Below are 20,809 nucleotides of genomic sequence, written 5' to 3'. Positions count from 1 at the left end.
TCTCTCTCTCTCTCTCTCTCTCTCTCTCTCTCTCTCTCTCTCTCTCTATTTCTCTCTCTTTCTCTCTTTCTTTTTTCTGTCGTTCGTTGATAATGTCATATAACGAAGGTATAAACTAATTAAAAGCTCGAAACAAAAATAAAACCGAAAGTGTTTGAACAAATTTCGAGATGAAGAATATTTTTCTCGTATGCTCTCCATGAACTTCGCTTTCTAGTGTTCGACATTTTTATTTTTATCTTTGAGTCTTATGATTAATACTTTGATTAACTCTGCAAACGATTAATGGTTTATATATCCGTATTATAGAAACATGAAACATGATTACAGAAATGCGGAAAATTTTATTAGAAATACGATACGTTTTGGAATAAAGCGAAATAAATCCGTACCTAATATACGCTTATTCGATTACCGTTGAATATTTCGCGTCATCGTAAACTCTTTCATTATTTGTACATCGAATATTTATTGCACGAAGATATCTTTTTTATTTATATATTTGATATTATAAATCTTATCAACACGCGTACGAAACGATATTTTCATTCGCTTTTATTACTATTAATGTTACTGTTCTATATTTGAATTATTGTTTCAATCTGTTTTCGAAAAGCAATAGAGATTTGTGTTTTCAATTTTTAAACACGTATTTATTAAAAACACACAAACGCGGAATATGTATTTCATTAAAACGATATTAAAGTCAATACAAATATCCAAATAATTAATTTATCAAATTATTCAATTATTTTCATGATGATTTGAATTTTGATATAATACACGAAAAATCGAATTGATCCGAATATGAGAATTTTTTAACTTGGATTCGTGCTCACGCGAACTATCCAAAAAATAATATAAAATAACGGTTAAGTTAGCTAAAATTTATTTAGTATTTTTAATTGTAAAAGAATATTTTCCACGGCGAAAAGTATCGTTGCAGTTAAAACGATCTAAGCATGTAAATTGTAAACCAATTACTATTTCTTCATTAAAATCGAGAAACACATCAAGTATTTCCGTATTTCAAAAAGTTGAAGTACTATCGTAACACATTCTTGAGACCAAATCATCATTTATATAAATGTATAATAATATAAAAATTACACGTAACTTTAACGAATTTTGCATTTCGCGTTTTGCAGGTAGTTTTGTAGGTAATTTTTAATTGTTCAAACCTAAATTTACGGATTCACCTTTTTGTATATTTCGGATTATTTTATTAGATAATTGAAGCATTTGAATTTGAATAATAATCTATTGATTATTTCGGATATTATGTATTATTCAAATATGCAACTGAATGAAACTAGGTAAACTGAAACATAGAATTCTATTTGAACTAGATATTAAGCGATATATGCGAAATCACGCAATTAAGTTACATGTATGTGTAATAAGTTTGTTCATTTTATTTGTCATCACACCCCCGCGCATTCCCTCCTCTCTCTCTCTCTCTCTCTCTCGTCTCTAAAGCCTGAATATATACGTGTTTCATTCTGCGTGCACGAAAAAGCAAGGAGACAGTTTAAAAAGAAGCAGATTTATTTCAAATAATTTTATTTGGATATTCGGCACCTCGACAAGCCGGCTGCGTCGAAAAAAGTTGTTTGTTTTGAATCGCGTAGTCGAGCCTCGGGCCAGCCAGGGGCCTCGAGCTCGAGCCGATTCCGAGAAGACGCCCCCCCCCACTCCCACCCAACTTCGCGCTGCATACGGCGCACGGCACGGTCATACGTCATACTCTTCCCGGGCCCGGGCAAAGTAGCACGCAAACGAGCGCGGAGCGGCGGGCGCCGAAACCGCCGAAAGGTATCGAGGACCGATGAAAATTATCGTAACACGTAATTTAGAAGCGTACGATCGTTCTTGACCGTCGCGATGATCAGTGAAATAACTATACAGTATCTATATCACAATCTATCGAGACTGCGTAATTTGTCGTCAATTCCATTGGCACGCTTCGTTTCGTGTCGAAGCGGGATCGCGCGGTCCCGCACTTTCGCGTTTTTTTTGCTCCAGAGTCTCAAAGATTTAATTGAAACAATTTTATTTTGATATTCGACTCGTCGCCAGCCGGCAGCGTCGAGAGCAATTAGCCTCGGGCCTCAAGCGACTCGAGCCGATTCCGAGAAGACGCCTCCTCCCTTCTCCCTCCTCCCCCGCCACTCTCGCCCAACTTCGCGGCCTTCGCGCTGCATACGAACGGACATACCTCTACATACCTCACCCCTCACATACCCCCGCGGCCCCGGGCAAAGCAGCACGCGAGCGAGCGCCGAAAGGTGATTCGGGAATCGGGAACTATTCGAGATCATCGTAGCACATAATTTAGTAGGGGCGTGCGATCGTTTTCGACCGTAGCAATGGTCAATGAAAAGGTATACGGTGTCTGTATCACAATTCATCGAGACTCTGTGTAATTCAATAGGTATCTGAATTCTGCCGGCACGCGTCGTTTCGTGTCGAAGCGGTCCCGTACCTTCGCGTTCTTTGCTCCAAGATTCTCAAATGTGGAGTCCGCGTTTCTCGAACGCGTATCGGGAGCATCGGGAGTAATGACGGGCAATTGTCGTAATGTACTCGGCTTACAATTAGCGCGCATGAGTCGCGAGTGATCGCGTTTCGTCCCGTTGTTGCGTCGAGCCAAGCTCGGAGCCGACGACGCGACGTTTCCCCCGTGCGATAGAAAGCGATCGGAAAAACTCCGTTTCATCAGAGTATTTGTCTCGCGCTAATTACGTAGAAAGCATCGTAAGCACGACCGAGCGTCAACGATAGGCGAGCGATGAACGTGGCGAGATGTCGGTTTCGCATAATAGCCGTTCGCGGTACGTAGATCAGTAGTTGCGCCGCCATCTTGCGCGAGATATCTTTTTGAATTTTTCAGTTGCGAAATACGTCACGAGCGTGCGACGAGCTTCGGGCTTCGGGGGGAATCGGGATTGCCGGGCGAATTGACAAGCGGAGTATCGCGTATCTCGCGTTATTTACACGCTCGAAGTGCATCGCCGAATAAAGTGCCGAGTGGCGGCTAATTAACGCGCGCGGTAATTAGTCATGTTTTTCGCGTCCGTGTGAGTGATTCCCGTTCGACGGCGAAGGAGCTCGGATCGACAGGATGACATCGGCTGGTGAGTTTTTATGTCTCGTCATTTATTTCTCGTCTAGCCGCGACTTTGCCATTTTTATTTATTAGCGATATAATTACAATTTTATTTATTCGTTTTTATCGATTGCTTTTTAAAAGTATATCCTTTCCCTCCTGCACGTTTTTATCGGTTCTCTTTCAATTATACATATAAATTTTAGAAAATGATAACGAGAGTCGGACTTGCGTACAAATCAGTCGTCAAAGAAGCAGTTTTTTTTTTTAATTTTGTGCCAATTAACGGGGATAAGCTTTTGAAGCGAAATGTAATCATTGCTACGATTTTTAATTAATTTCGAAGCTGCTGGAGTTCGCGCCGCGTAAACAGAGATAATTTTTGTTAAATATGTTTTTATGTTTTTTCTTACAGATGGATACGAGATCTTCGTTCTCGGATGTTGCAGCAGGCTTGCAGGTCTGATTTTTGCGCAACGTCTTGGTAAGTGGTATTTCATTGTTCTTTTTATCGCACGTTTTATTTTGTGCTGTGCTTGCGTGCGATTCCCTCCGCCTCGAGCTTGGTTTCTCGGTATAAATAAGTTGAGCATAATTTGACACGGATTTTTAATGAGAGGCATTTGTTTCTCTCAAAATTATATTATGTCGCATGTGAGAGATTCATGAACTTCAGTGGAGAAATTATATCTCTATCTCTATTAATATAAACCGGACTTACGATGTTATAAAGAATATATTAATACGTAAATATGAATCCACGCGTAGGTGGTGATCCATTCTCTTTAATTAAATTTTAACTCGACTTTCTTCACGGTATTTTATTTAACATTACCTGAGAGCGTTACGCGCGCGTATGAATTATGAGACATACATTCCGTTACAAAGCCCTCGCGATTCTCATATTTTATAAATAATTTTTCCATTTTTGTTTTAAGTTAAAAATTGCTCGCTAATGGCACTTCCTGATAATCTTGCGTGATAACAGCGGGCAGTTTATGCAAAAGGATCTCGCGTATCATTCATTCCACGCTGCGATTTAACATCGTTATTGGAAACTCTCGAGGCCAGCAAACTGTCGATAATCACCGTTTTTATTTTTATTTTTTTTTCCACCTTTTTCTCGCGATTGCCCGCAACTCGACGTTAACCTGGTTAACTCGGGACAAGAGCGGGGGGCGCAGTCGCGATCCGATGATCGGTGTATTACGGTTATCGCTAATTAGCTCGCGCAGTGCATTACGGTGCGCGGCAGCAACGGGGGAAATTTTATTTTGACAATGATTGCGCGCATAGCGCCGGGCGTTACCGGGGTGATTCATGCGCCGGGACGAAAATAATTTGCGGCAACACCGGCGCAGCGATTGCGATTGTAATTGCTCGCGCGTATCCCCGGTATATGAAGTCATACGTTTCGAATGTCCCTATAAAGCAGTTATATTAAATTGAGAGGGATCGCATGACCGTCCGTGTGCGCCTGCACTCGTCCCGAAATTTATCCGGGATACGCTATACATATCCACTGCCCGCCCCGGAGATTCCGTTTGCGCAATTTTTCGCGCGCTGCTCACACGCGGCCGCATTCTTTCAATTTGCCGTCGAAATTCTGCAAATTTGTCGCAAATTTGGATATACGCCAGAATTCGGATCTACCGGCATCAATGCGTTGGTAACGAACGTTACACGTTACTGGGTTGAGAAAAAGTTATAACGACGTGACCGGGGTTGTTTTTTTTTTTTTTTTTTTTCATGAAAAGTTGCGATCGTTTTGCGCGAATTTGCAAATTTTTCCGGGAGTAATTAATGCAATTCTTTTTAATTGGTTGAGAGAATTAATTATTTTTATAACGCTTAAAATAACACGGTAATGACGCTCGCGACTTTATGACAGAAACATTGACAATTTAGGAAAGAAGATTATCAAAGGTATGTTACATTGACAGATTAATTAATCATTTTAAAACTAAACCTTATGCAATTACGAGTAGCGTTATTCATGAAATTATCAGAAAATGTCTTGGCGAGCAGTTCTTAATTGAAAACGAGAAAATCATTTACGACAGAATACTGAGACTAAAACGTGAAAATCGCGAGTTTTATGATAAAAATGTCTCGTAATTTATATGTGAATGTAATACGCTTAGTAATATTAAAATGTCTGAAGGAAAACGATCTAAAAGTAACGTTAATAAATTCTGGTATAATTTTTCGTTTTTCTTTCCACATTAATTCATCTCGCGGTATATAATTTAATCGATACTGGCAATAAGTACTATGTAAAGTTACTTTATACGCTTTTCTTACTCATGAATCTTACGCAAAATTAGATATTCCGCTCTTGTACTTTTTACATATCTTATTTTCTAATTTAATTCTCTCTTATAACTGCGTTACTCTATGTAATGGTCTTATCTTTTAATCTTATCTTTTAATTTTATCTTTGCAATCGTGAGTGTTGTGAATATTTTTTGATTGCGCATAATGATTTGAAGACACCGTTAAGGCACCTTTGGCCGTATTAAAAATGCTCATCCGATCTTTTTTTCGTCTTCACGTTGACGTTCGAATGAAAGACACGTAGGTACATGAATTTACCGCGAGAGCCATCGCGAGTGAAGGAGCGGTAAAGGTGGCGAGCATTATTCTCAACGCGTTTATCTCGCGGAACGCCGCAAAACCTCTATGAGATGCAGCCTCTTGGCATTCTCTTTCTCTCCTGCTCGCCGCCATGCCCGTGCCGCCGTAAATGCCTGAAACGCTGCTTTTGTTGATCCGTACGTTCGCTGGGAAACGAGCCTGCGGCGCGGCGCGTGTTACGGATTAAAGCGCGGAAACGCTATTCTGACATCTTTCTTGACTCCGCTTTGTCCCGGAGTGGCAGAAGCTCTGCTTTTACGCGGGTCTTGTGAGTAGGAAAGAGAAAGAGAGAAAGAGAGCGCGGGAAATACACCTGGGACGCGCTGTTTAAAAGGACACAACGCGTTCACCCCGTAATGAGGAGTGCCGTACAAACTCCGACGAGAAATCGTTAGCGCTATTCTCGTTAGGACGGTTAAACTCGTAACGCAATTATCCCAGTTATGTACAAGATCTTGCTCGTTCGCAGTTCACATCGAGTATGTTAACTCGCGTGCTATCGTGTACGAAATCGAGCAACGTTCTATGTTGTCGTTACGTCGCATATTCGCGAACGGATGTCTTTAGGGACTCGCTTTCGCAAGTTCTTTGAAGGTAGGTAATTGCGACAATAAATCGCGACATGCGATATATTCACGTATATTATTGAAGATATGATTACAAGAATGAAATATCGTGACATATAGAATTATATTATATCAGTAGAGATGATTATGCAGCGTTATATAGTAAAGTATGATTTTAATATAACTTGAAACTCGATAAAATAATATATGCAGTTTTCTTCACTTTTATCGCGATCTCTTTCCAAATTATTTCCATTATATTTAATGTGGCACGACAGGGGAAGGTTCGTATTCTGCATATGTAAGAGAGTTCGCGATTCGCAATGAATTATCGTAAGTAATTGGGTAAAAGGATTGGATTAAAAGGATGAAAAACGTGTTCCTCGATAAGGATTACGCGGCGCTAATGAAAATTGGGGAGATTATGAGAACGCGCGGAGAGGACATCTTAAATATGTTCTCGTAAGCTGCCGCGACGGAAAATTTGTGTCGTGTTGCTCTCGCGGTGTCTTTGTAACAGCCGTACCAATACTAGCGCGCGATCGTATATATGTAGGCACATGCGTGTACATGTGTGCAGTCGGTCGTCTTAAGGTACAAACCCCGAAATTTATCGCCACTAAACACGACACCCTGAAAACCCGTCTCGGTACCTGTTCCCGAAATTGCGCGAACTTCCCGTAATACGTATCTCCGCGATGTAGACGCTCTTTATTCGTACGTGTGCACGTTTCACCGTCAACGCGAGTGAGACAAGCAAACCGTTGTCGTCGTTACAGCACTGAATTGACACTATTGCCGTGAGAATGTCGTTTGAATTATTCGAGATGATATCAGTTAAAGAGCTAGTCAATTAATTTATCAATGTGGAATTATAGATTGCAATGCGAAATCTTTATATAAATTTTTAATTCAAGTTTAAATTTACTTTTAAATGTTTCATAATATAGTTTTAATACGATATAATATTTTCACTTTTTTGCAATATGTATTTAGAAATGGGAAACTAAGATAAAAAATGGAATTTAAATGTATTAGGTGCTGCACAGACTTATGCATTTGAAAATGAATATGAAGTAGATCTGAAAGGAGCAGTAGAGTTAATGATATCATGCACGATATCATGCATATACATAATGAATTATGCTTTACGTGGGTAAATGAGTAGAAACCTATATCATCCGGTTGGTACACCGTGAATGTTGTCTTCGTAAATATTTAACTCGATACTTCATTAACGAGGCGTCTAATATTGAACATTGGGGTTGGCAAATAGGGTCGACAAAGGGTTAGCAAATAGGAGTCTCATGCTAAAGTTACCTACTGAAGTAAGTTAACTTCAGTTTTCTCTAATAGTAGGATGCTGCTCATGTACGTTTTGCTTCTCGTATAACTTGTCTACTATAAGTCTATCATACAACATGACTAATTGTACTAAGCTATCCTTCGAGATATAGATAATTTAACAAATTCAAACTTGATGAAATCAAAGCGCTCTTGTAAGAAAATCGACGAGGATTTGACAACACAAAGCGTTTTAATTTTGAAAGATTAAGTTACAGATTTCCGGTTTAACTCAAATTTTTGCCAAATCGCGAAATAAAAAGTGAAATTAATATGTGTGGCAAGTCAAGATTAAATAAAACTCCAGAACTATTCTATAACATATAGTAATACCTCTTAGCAATGAAATAATTACTGTTCCCCTAGTTCGGTCCGTGGTACTTTGCGGTTGGTAGACTCAAGACATCTTGCTGCACATATATGTATACTTGACAGCTTATGTATTATTTCCCGTTTGCCGCGAGGAATCGAGGATTCGCTATTTGGTGCGCGAACGTCAGACGAAATCGTACACATCCGTATAATAATGTTGATGAGTGTAAAGGCCGCGAAACGCGAACAATGAAATCGCTGTGGATTGCTCGAGCGAGCAGCTCCCGCGACGTAAGTCCGGTAATATTTAATGATAAAGCGATGGAGGTGAAATGAAGTGAACTATCTAAGGTATTCACAATACGTCCCGTGCACGTACAGCCGCAATGAATTATGATCTCGCGGCGTGTACATCAGTAGCTCTCAGCTCTCCCACGGGACTCTTCTTTACGCTCGTGCCGGCATTTTACGCGCGCGTTCGCCGCGCGAATTGCGTAATCGTACAATTTCTTTGGACTTTTTTTATCACGGCATTCAACTGCACCAGAAAGAACTCCGGATCACCCGCTGGCAAATTTTTGTTATCTGCGTTGTACTATTAAAATGAATGGGCAAAATGGTTATTTAAATGTAGTTTACTGCGAATGAATCTGTGTTTTAGTGCCGTATAAGATAACAAAGCAGTCGCGATGTTCCACTATTCACTTCACAGCTCTTACAGCTCTCTCATTTGTCTCTTACATAATCAGTTAGAAGCTTGCGGACAATTATAACGACGACAAATTGATTACGACGTGAATTTACGTAAGGCTTAAAGAATTGTCGATTTTGAGCTTTTAGATTCACAATAGCTGAACACTCTTATTAGCTATCAAAGGATATATTTACATCTTTTATGAAATGGTAGTTAACAAAGTAGACATATTGTATTATCAGTTTATTACTTCTCTTATATTTTAGATGCAATACAGTATTTTAATACAGTTAAAACAGTATTTTATATAATTAAATTAAACTCTTCGTGGATTTTATTTGTTAATAAAAGTTAATGAAGCCACGAAGACGTTATCGCAATTTGAGTACCACGGATCTCTTCCCACGGCACTAATATAAATTCCTCTTATGCTTGCTTTCTAGCGCACGGTTCGATATCTGATTTAAAGCTGATATAGGTCGACCGTTAATTTTTCCCCGTTTTATCATTTGACGTTTCTCGAAATAAAAGAGGATATACAGGAACCCAATTGCAATTTGCGAGTGCCAATAAATTTTCAACTCGACTCGGGATTATCATTATGTGCGTTATCTGGTCGCTTATTGAAAATAAAATATATAAATTTTTTGATATCCTTTTTATATCGAAAATGATGAAACTCGTGCACAAGTCGGAGAAAGAGATGGAGAAAAAGAGAGACCTTTAATTCATAAAAATTCCTTCCTGCGCGAGAGAATCTAGATAATTATTGATTGCATATTATTGGATTTTATCGAATTTTATTGATGTTTCACTTTTTGATTTATAAGTTAATCATAATTTACATTATTTCTACATTATGATAATATCCGGATAATACAATTTTCTGTCATTAGGGTAAATTTTATCTCAATTTATGAAAGGCATTTGTTCGTGGAATACGTAATATTTTTAATAAAATAGACGTTTAATGGTTATAAAATATTTATAAAACATTTATTGTGGGCGAACGTAAATACACGATAATTTACAAAATATTTATTTGATTTTTATCGTCATTACATTGGTAAAATTATTTATTGAATCTTGTTTTTATATATTGCTATATTGGACATTAAAAAAAGCTTATTTCTATATAAGCATGATGTATTGCTCATTGCATAGCATATTGATTTTTTTTATGACTTTAATAAATGTTATTTCTTACATATTGGTGCTATAAATGCATCATATATATGCACGTATACACGGTAATAAAAAAGATAGGCGTCATAAATTTAAGACGGATCCTCTACATTAAATAAAAAATCCGAACATAAATGTATCTCTGAATATATTGCTCTTAAATCATATTAGTTTTTTATTTTTGCACAATGTGTTTATATCAAATTAATCTTTTTATTATTTAAATTATGACAAAAATGTTTAAAATGTTTTCCTTAAACAGTCTGAGAAGACTTTTCAATGTATTATTAATTCATATTATTCGAAAATCAAGCCTTTGTATAGATACATGTTTACATTGCTTGTTTTTTTTTTCTCAATTTTTTGATAAACATTGGTTTTTCCCACTTTTCTATTACGATTACGTTTTATTTGCATCGCTTTATTTTTGCAAATTGCGACGAATCTAGTTAAACTGTTCTACACTTCACACTGACGCAAAAAAACAAGAGAAAAAAACGCGAAAAATCTAGTTAACATATCCACTCGCGTGGCGCCCCATCGTTAAATTCGCCCGACGGGCCGCGACGAGACTGTTATCCGTTTGTTTGTTTTCTATTTACGGGCGTCGCTTCGCGAAATTAAGAGAAATCGTTTAGTTGAGAGCATGCGTATACAGAGTGTTTCGTAGTTTCCTGTAGTTGAGAAATGTCAGCTCCACTTTTCGTTTCCTAGCTTGTAACATATTTTTTCCGTGTGTGATAAATGTAATCTCTTCCGAAATTAAATTTTGGCATAAATAATGAATTAAAAGTTTTTAATGTTGTGTTTACATTACATGCATTACATTATATTATTATGAATCCTTTAACGTTCAAAGAAGAGATTCGATGGTTAATAAAATAAATAAAATTCCAGACGTATGAAATATTTGGCAATTTCGCAATTTTACTAATTCATTATTCGTTAATCATATGTATAACGCATTTAATTGATATTTTTAAGTAATTTTAAATAATTACAAGAGGAAGAGATACACATTTTGTGTCATAATTTGTCTTAATATCTTTTCTTCCGACTGATATATGTATATTCTTTTAAAATATATAGTGCATAAAACGTTAAGTTACGGAAACGATTGGACGAAAAATGTACTTGTTTTTCTGTCAATGTGCGTCGCTAGCAAGGGGTAAATTTGCGTCAGGGGAGAAAATTCACGGATGGCGTCTCGCGGACTGAAAACTTTCGTGGTTCCCCAGCGTGTCGTTTTGCACGGCCGGCGCCGAAAACAAAATCCAGATTGCGAGGGGGTTTAAAGTTCTCCGCGACGAAATCTTCGGTTGAACTGTTATATCTTGCGATGTCGGGTAAATGCAGTCGGGACGAAGGCATGTCGTTGAGTGCCGGCGAAGAAAAGGCGACAGAATCACAATGGGAGTAGCTACAAACGCGGGAATCTTCGTTTTCAGATCTTCGATCTTTATAGAGACGTACGAGTGTTCGCGTTCTTTCGATTCGCGGGAAGTGAAGATAAATGCCGACAATTTCTCAAGTAATAACAATGAAAGTAGCATAGCATCGTTATTCGTATCATGTTTTATGGGCAGCCAATGGAGAAGTGTGACACATAAAATGGTTTATTAAATCCTATACGTATTGATGACATGCTAATTATATAATTAATGATATAGTATTTAGTATTTGTAAAACAGTGTACATATAATATATGTGCAAAAGATGTAAAGCATTTTCAATTAAAAGTAATTCTTTCCGCATTGCTATTTCTTCTCAAATTAACAGACATTCTTTATTAATATCGAAAATATTTGGGTTATTGAAGTATTTTATTTTTGCATAAGTTTTTTTCTATTTTCTATTATATGTATATCATTTAGTATATATATCCTAAGTCTTCTTAAAATAAACTATCGGATCGACTCTGTAATAACGTCAGAATTTTTTGCTTCGAGTTTGCTGCAGTTTTTGCGCGATCTATGGATAAAATTAGAACAACTATGCTCTCAGTCGAATATAGATATGAATTTATATATTAGATACTGGTATTATCTCGGTTGCAACATTTTGATATTCTGATGATTCTAAATTTATTTATTTCATGGTCTTTAAATAATCGTTAAATAGATGAAGCCTTAAATTCTTGAATGACTTATTTCTAACAAGAATAAACGATAGTACAAATTTGAAACATTGTTACATTAAGAATCAATAATATATTACGAGGATTACATTTTTATTCCATCTAATATTATTAACCTTTGATCAACAAAAGAGCACGCTTGATAGAAGTGTCTTTGCTTTAATACTGTCACATCCATCTTCTAGAATCGATGAAGAAACGGTCATTGCAGTTTAATGGATGCATCTCCATTACTTGAGCATTATATACTATTATGCAATATTACATCGAGATAAAAAAAATGTATAAAAACATTTAAATAAACTGACAGACAAAATGTATATGGATTGAAATATCCGTGATTGAAGAGCGTACTTGATCACTCAAGCATTCGCTGAGTAATATATTGCAAATAATTTTCTCCCATGAAACTTGCAAAGTTTATCGTAATTGAGAGCGATTTTATACGTATCCTGTATTAAGTAATATATACACGAATTAATCACTATAACACTTCCTCTCATAAATTATTCCATTTATATTTCGTCGAAGCTTCATTCATTAAATCAAACTAGAGTATCGCATTAGTTTATAACGGATGTGAAAAGTAATTAATAGCCACATTATTACCATATCACGGTAATTAAACCGTGTAATGAAATTGAATGAATCGTAGCATTGCAATCCCAATTAATGCTGCTTTCACAGTTCTACTGTCGATAGAGCTTTTGCGTGATCTCTAATTAAAACTTTTGTGCGTTGATATAGTGACGTTAAAGTGTGCATCAGAATTTGTGCATTTTTTTCCTGTTGTGATAAAAAAATTAAATATTAAATGAAAAGTGTGTTATTCTTGTAAGACTTAAATAAGTGAAATCTACTGAAATTGAAGACAAATAAATAGTATTGCAATATTTAATATTAAATGTTTTATTTTACTTATTTTTTTTGAAAGGAGAGACACAAATTTCCAACGAAATTAAAAGGAAGAGAAGTCGAGATTGCCCTCGAAGGGCGCCTGTTGGAAGAAGTTAAGTACAAACGGCAGGTTCTTTTTCTCCGTGAATGATAGACCGTGAATCTTAATGCGATGCAAATCCAGGCGTTTCGCGGGAAAAAGTTTCGATGCAGTGGCGCCATAAATCAGGAACCCGCCCGAGATTCAATTTAGTGACGTTGGCGCACAGCATAGTTTCTGCAGTTAATTAATCTTCATAATCTTATGACGGGGCCGCGATCTCAGGACATTCTTCCCCAGATCTCAATTTGGAATGGGCAAAATATGCAATTCCTTCAAAGAGACTACCTGAGGTCAATTTCGTTCCGTCGAATAATTATGTGAATAGTCGGAAAGATTGAAAAAGTGGCAAAAAGTCAAATTTTTATTAACATATTGATGTAAATGACAAAAGAAATTGCATATTGATATAAAAGTTCTTAATGGAGATGATAGAGAGATTTAAAAATTTTTAAGAACACATGTATTTTTCGATTTTTTGGTCATACATTATGACATTTGAACATTGAAAAAAAGAAATGTCGTATATTTTATGAAATATTAGCAGGTTATCATTTCCAGGGATTCATAGCCCATCCAGTCTTATAAGACTAATACACTTTTATGGCTATGAAAGTCTGTCACCGCCATTAATAAATCTCGTTTCATTTAGTTAATAGATCTCTTTCTTAGAATATAAATAAGTGTCTCAAAAGATATTCAGTTAGTAATTTTTTCACGTCGGTAGCTCGTACATAAAGAACAAATTATATATAATTTTATTAAAAGTTATATAACTGCACGCGCTTTCAAATTGATTAACTACAGTGCTGCCGACGTCTATTCCAAAACTGTATTTTTTCTTTCAAAGGAATCTCATTTCGAGATCCAATAAAAAGCCGCTAGCAGACCGTACAGACCGAGTGTTTACGTACGAAAGGCGAAATTGAAGTGTACCAGCGCGCACGGAAATTTTTTATTTTGCGTTTGAAATGCATTTTCACTCGTTCGACAACAAGAATCCAGCTTTGATTTCAAACGGACCGGAGTTTGCTTTCAATTTTACAGTTAATGTTTCATTGTAGTGTTATTCTGTTTTCAGTTGGCACGCAGCCGTTTTCACGATATACAAAACGTATTTTACATCTGTATGATCGATCGGTTCCCAGAGGTTAGGTGGATTAATTTCGAGATCCATAGAAAATGAGACCCGGTAGATTAATTCGCAAATCTTCTCAATCGTGCATTTTTTACCTCCGTATGAATTCGCCGGTAATATGTTCAGTTTAAATCAAATGTTTCGGGGATCAATAAGGATAATTTTTACATAATCAAAACGCAAATGAAATAAATATAGAATTATAAAAGAAAGAATCGTGGCACCTCTCGACGTTTAAAAAACAATATTGTCGTTTTCCAAGATAATGTATTATGCATTATTTTTGTAGGCAACGCAAATAAAATACAATTAGATATACAGCTGGACAAAAAATTTCAACATACCGATTTATTAGTTTAGGATTTATAAGTTTTTTTGTATTACTTGCTACATCCACAACTATTTAACATGCTTAAAAAAAAATTTGTCTATATCTACTCGTATAAATTAACAGCTAATCAGCGGAAGCAAACATATTGATGTTCCTTAAGCAGAGTTTACACACGCAATCATTAGTGGCGTTAATCGACTAGCGCCAGTAAAAATGCAAGTGCAAACACTTGATACAAACTTGGCGATTATTGGCCAAAGCATATAACCTCAAAATTTGAGGTTATATGCTTGCTGTCATTTACTGTGTGTTTAATTAATAAATGTTAAATATTTTTCATATTATATGCTAATAGCATTACTGTGTAAACACTTGTGAGTTTGCCAGTTTAATGGCAACGGTTTCTGGCGCCAATGAATGCCAGTCAGTTGGCGCCACTAATCATTGCATGTGTAAACGCTGCTTTATAGGAATTAAATTAGAATCAAACGGTCCAAGCTTTGACAGTCTTATATTAATTTCCGTGTGTATATACATATATATATATACATATATTTTTCCAACTTATTTAACTGCGCGTCGATTTTTTATCGGACTTGAAACACAGTTATTGGTGGAAGTAAAACCCTTCCCTCCCCGGAATAAAATCGATTTAATTATCTAAAAACTGTAAAGAATTTATTGCGAAAAATATTACCTCAGCCAGGATTCGAACCTGGAACCTCCTTCATTCCGTGATGAAGGGTGTCGTACCAATTTGACTACCGATGAGGCATGTGGTAATATTTATATATCGCAATAACCGGTTAATCGCTGCTTTAGGAATATTCTAACATAATTGTAAAGCATCGAAGTATAGCATATATTACATGCAGTAAGTAACAAGTTACAGTGATTTTTAATATTTCAACTTTTAACAAGACGATATTTAATTTAACATAAACTTTATTTCATCAAAACTTGATAAATGAATATAAATAAATAACGAAATCTTTTTATCGTGACTTTTTTTGAAGAAAAATGCAATACGATTTTCTGATCAAACTATAGATAGAAAGTTATATTTTTAACAGATAAAAAAATCACAACCTTTCGATCTAGCACATTTTCATTTATCGCGGTTGCTTCGCTGAAAAAAACAAAAAAATGACGATGAAAAACGAGCTAAATTACTATTGCAATGCGCGTTCGATGTGTCAGCATCCTCGGATAGGTTAAAAGTTACCTCTGCCGACCTTTCAGGTCGGCTCCATATTTGCATTCGGTGGTGTCGCGTTACATAAAAAATAAACTCCACTCCAATTACGGGATCGGAAGGACTTCGGAGGACTCAGCGCGGCGTGCGCGACTTCCTTTTACGGGAAATTGTTGGTTATGTATCGCGACGGAAACTTTCGCGATGTCGGAAACGCAGGTAGGTAGGTAGGTTTTGCCTGTCGCGACGTCGCTATGGCTTGCATTCTTCATCTGGAATATTGCCGCAGCCGGCGGGACTTCGTTTAAAGTTCGGTCCCATTGTCGCGGAAAAACTTGAGAGCATCTACTTCCTCGTATCAAAGAGCTCGAGAGATTGCGTCTCGTTATAGAGAAGAGAGCACCCGGGCATGATATAAATTTTCACTCACTCGACATTTCCGGGAGTCTTCGAATTCGCGAGAATTAAACGTATCTCGCGGACGGAGATCCAACCAAATCTTTAGTAATGAATTGAAGATTCGGTTCGATTCGTTTTTTGGATGGGATAATTGAAGACGAACATGTGGAAGTAATTGTTAACCCTTTAATTGTAGGAAACAAAATCTATAAAAGACAATATTGAATAATATAGTAATTTAAATATGAATGCAAGAACTGGGTTGAGTCATTGTTATATAATTTACTTGTAAAGTTGATCCTTTGATACGCTATGTAATTTTAATTTGCTAAAATCGAGCATAGTTAATAATATCATGGTGAACTGTAATTGGTTAATATTTGTGATGTTGAATGTGTGAAAATTATAGAACACGCGAAATAATTTTCAAGTGCACTCGACTTTTTGATATAATATGAAAATTAATGAAATTTAAAATAATTAATGAGGCCTGCTATACGTTTGGACATTTAACAAATCAATGAATTTGATAATAGAGAAAATATAAAGCTTCTATTAAATAAAATATCCAATTACTTTATTAATACAATGCATGAACTTTTGAAGTTAATGCATCGGCATGTTCGTTAAAGCTAACTTTACCATTTAATAAGCTGCCGAGTGATTTCATGTTAAAACTTCAAATAAATTCGATTTAGATCTGGATAGTGAATAAATGAATGCAGAAATTTCTCTCGTGATCGCTCATGCATATGCACCGTGTTATGTACAACTTTCTTTTCCAATCGATCGAGCAACGCGTACAAAATAGTATTAATTTTGTTTTAGACTTGAGGAAATATTAACCCTATTCACTCCAACGTTTTTTTCGCCCCAATAATCCTCCAACCATGCACTTTCGAGTCTCACGTGTTTTTTATAATGTTAATAGCTTTGAAAAATTCCCCAAAAATTATTATAATATCTTTGTACCTTCGACTAAAAATCAATGTAAAGAACATTTGAAAATCATTTATTTAAATATTTTTTTACAACAATTATATGTTGACAAACACACGTTACGACTCGTTTTACTTAAAAAATCATAACTCACGAACAAATTGACGAAACTTAATGAACCAAAACGCAAATTAAAGCTAAAAGTAGTGCAAATGAGAAAAAAAATATGAGATAATTATTAATTAAATAGGAATACTTAATTTTGTCGCCGCAATTTTGGTAATTTTTAAATGGTACAGAACGACTTTAAGGACTTAAAGAATGCTAGAAAAAGAATTTCTGAATAAAAAAAGGCGAATTTGAAGTGTGACAGATATTTTTTATGTAAAAAAATTAATTTTTTTTATATAATCGTAGCTCCTCCCCACCTCTTCCACCTGCCTCTGAACCATTATAGACCTCTGTGGAATGTTAAATTTCTTTTTTAACGATAAAAATATTTTAAATACGGTTAAATTATACACAAAAATACATTTTTATCGAAAAAAATGCTCATTTACCTTTCACACAACACTGACGTAATCCTCCAACCATGCACTTTCATGTCCCACCGAGATTTTGATTGTTCCCCGTTTCGAGAGTAAATGAGCTAGGACTTTGAAATTTTTACCTGAGGTTCCCTGCCACAATAACTTTTTTCCGGCGTGGAGGGGATTCTCCCACGATCATTTGTTTTCCGGAACAAACGACTGTTAGAAATTCGTGGGACACGAAAGGCATGGTTGGAGCGAATAGGGTTAAAAAAATAAATATTAAAGAAAAATACAAAAGAAAGTACAAAAGGGGGAAAAATTTAAAAAATTTTAAACAGATATTATAGTTGAAAAGAGTCGATTTTTAGTCATATAATCACCGTTTCGTTTAATACAGTATGACCCAACAAACCGGACGAGCTTCTCCGATAGTTTATCTTTCGTAAAAAAAATTTAAATTTTATAATCGGACGCTTTTTTTATCTGCTTCCCTTTAGCATAAACATTTTTTCTCTTCAAAGTTTTCTTTATTAGCCTTCTTTATTAAACATATGGGAATTCACACTTGAGTACAATCGAGCTTTTGTCTCGCTAAATTCGGAAGTGTGGGAGATAATAATTGGATAGAAGTATCACGAGAGCTTGCGGGTTGGCAACCACTGGCGCGAACTATTATCAGATTTCCGATCGGTTCGTATAGAAAATAGACGCTTAAAGCCGGCCGGCGCGGTGCGGTGAATGGGGTGTAAATAAGCGCGAGTACGTGGTGGATCATGCATATGCACCGCGTGGTGTGTGTCCTTCTCTCTGGCTGGTTCCACAGTTAACTTGGATCACGAGCGCAGCATGCCGATGCCGCCATCGGCCATGGCTCCCGAGGGCTCGGCCTGCAATTTAAATGGCCGCGACACGCAGCAAGTGTCTCCGGGGGTCGTTGGACAACAGCATCGGCTTACCCGCAGCCTGATCTCGGTCGGGTCCAGCGTTTGCCGAATATGTCACACAAACACGGCGAAGGAACCGCTTATTTCCCCTTGTAGGTAAATGCATACTCGCTCTATCACAGCTTGATTAGATGCAGTACTGCATAACGGACGAAACTTCAATTTCGGAAGGTTTATTTAAATGGTTGCTTTAATGAAATGATGGCATAAACGGTACAATAAGATCAAATATATAGTGATTAAGTAATGGACGAATAAAAAAGAAATAATAGTTTTGTCCGGCAGTACTGTTAAATATTATACATAATGCGATAACTTATAAAACGGAAGTTAATTACGACAGTGTTGAGAGCTTTGATGTAAGCGCCTTTTTTATAGCATTGCTAAATTAAATGAAATAGCTGATTGAAGATTTATGAGGTAATTTGAAGAAAAAAGAAAGAGAATTTATCTTACCATATTTTTTTTTTAAATTAAATTAAAATTTACATTGTATGTACGAGTTTGTGTGCGTATAGAATACAGTAATATACATGTATGTATGTGGATTATAATAACTCCAAGGCCAGATATATTTGGAGTTATGATTTATGTATGTAGGTATATTACAATATAGATGAGACTCACAAACGTATTTAGAGATGAGGTAGAACGCTAATTTTAGAACTGTAATTGAATTAATTTAAGAACCGTAATTGGATGTAGAATAACCTTAGATTAAATTGTTTAATGACGTTATTGAGTGATTCCAATATACTATAAAAAATCCAATTCTATAAAAAAAGATTACTCTTAAAGGAGGGAAGAAAATTACAATTATTTCGTATTACACAAAATATTATTTCTAATTTTAAAATAGAAAGAGGTTTTCGGTTATTCTGTACTGAAATATTTGCATGTTTGTTTGTTAATACGTGCTCTAAATTACTACAGCAGTTAAAAAATATTTTGAAACATTTATACTTATTATTTAAAATAGTATTGTTGTCACGTTAAAAAGTAATTTACAATGAAAACAACTGAATGCACGCGCAATTTTTTCTTATAGTACTGAAATGTTTGTTCGTATGTAAATACGAGTAATTGTAATACTTCTTCAAATACATCATACACAAATTTTCCAATTTAAGAAAAAGATCGCTTGTTGCTTGTAATATCACGTGCAGAAAGAATGCAGTTGTGCATTTACGATTTCGAAAACTTTATCGCCATGGCAAAACGACATGTATCATCCACATAGTTATGGTCCGGGATTTAGGACAGAATTCCGCCATCTTACGAACGTCCCATCTTTCATACTTAATAGGATTCGAGAAAAATGTGGTGCTCACTGGAACGGGAAGTGCTTACGTATTAATGGCGGAACATCGCGATATTTAAATCCTGTGGATTCAGCTTCGGATATTTCTGTTGATTTATTCAAACGTTATATAGGCAAAAATAATTGCTAAAGATTGACGTATGTGAAAAATATAAAATATGTGCACATGAATTATTATATTTTCTAGCAATAATAGTTTTGTGCGCTATTTGATGCAATTTACGTCAAAATGTAAGATACAAATTTGAGTTTTATAATAGTGTACAGTTGACTTTTATTTCATTCAGTATTTTACAATGACCCTCAAAGATACTATAATAATTAAAACAGTTGCAACTGCACGCCAGAATTAGAGCGGTAGTTTCGGGGTCGAAATATAACAGTGTTGAGAGTTTAGTAAATTTCACTAGTTTAGAATTTACTTGGCGAAGTAAAGTCTTAAAATAAGTATAAATCGAGTAAGTCTTCATTTTAAGCTAATTTTAATGGCTTTTATTTTAAGTGAACTTTAATGTGAGAGGCTTTGTGATCAGTTATTACTATTTCAAGCTGGAAGTTTAGTTAAGTTGGTGGGCATCGATTTGTGATAAATTTAGTTATTAAACAAAGATATATAGGTCACTATAAGGCGGAGAAAAGCATTTAATTGCTTTGATTCCCAATAGCATATTCTTCACCATCTATCACAATGTACGTCGCGCAAAACGACAAATGCTAATTTCGCGCAAGCATGAGACGGGAGACAGGCGCTAATTAATTAGCGTTAAAGCTCAATTAAGCGATGATCATTTTGCGTCATCCAATCACCACGTGAAATATCACGGGGGATTAGCCGTTATAGTTATATACTTGGAAAGCTAAAGACATTCGGAATATCTTGAGTTGATTCATTACTTTGAAACTCTGTTACTGCCTGTCATACGTTCGAATTTACGTGTCGCAGAGCTAGATAATTTTGCAAGGTTTAAAGAGTAAAAAAAACTGACTCTAACGAACGGTAACTGATCATAATTTTATTTTCTCTTAGT

At 35.8% G+C, this 20,809-nt stretch overlaps 1 protein-coding gene and 1 long non-coding RNA gene across 2 annotated transcripts in view; one reads left to right on the top strand and one right to left on the bottom strand.

The window, feature by feature from the left end:
• Positions 1 to 20,809, bottom strand: part of LOC112457380 (zwei Ig domain protein zig-8) — a 330,320-nt gene that overhangs the window by 187,232 nt on the left and 122,279 nt on the right. The gene's annotated exons all lie outside the window — the stretch shown is intronic.
• Positions 2,874 to 20,809, top strand: part of LOC112457382 — a 75,990-nt gene continuing 58,054 nt past the window's right edge. Inside the window, exons 1-2 of the long non-coding RNA XR_003041090.1 lie at positions 2,874 to 3,137; positions 3,525 to 3,593. This is a non-coding gene — a long non-coding RNA (uncharacterized LOC112457382). The remainder of the gene's footprint in view (positions 3,138 to 3,524; positions 3,594 to 20,809) is intronic.

This window comes from Temnothorax curvispinosus, unplaced genomic scaffold, assembly GCF_003070985.1.
Source record: "Temnothorax curvispinosus isolate PA1 unplaced genomic scaffold, ASM307098v1 QBEX01007734.1, whole genome shotgun sequence".
Classification (NCBI taxonomy): Eukaryota; Metazoa; Arthropoda; class Insecta; order Hymenoptera; family Formicidae; genus Temnothorax; species Temnothorax curvispinosus.
Note: the sequence above shows the minus strand (reverse complement) of the source record. Positions and strands in the feature narration are given on the sequence as shown.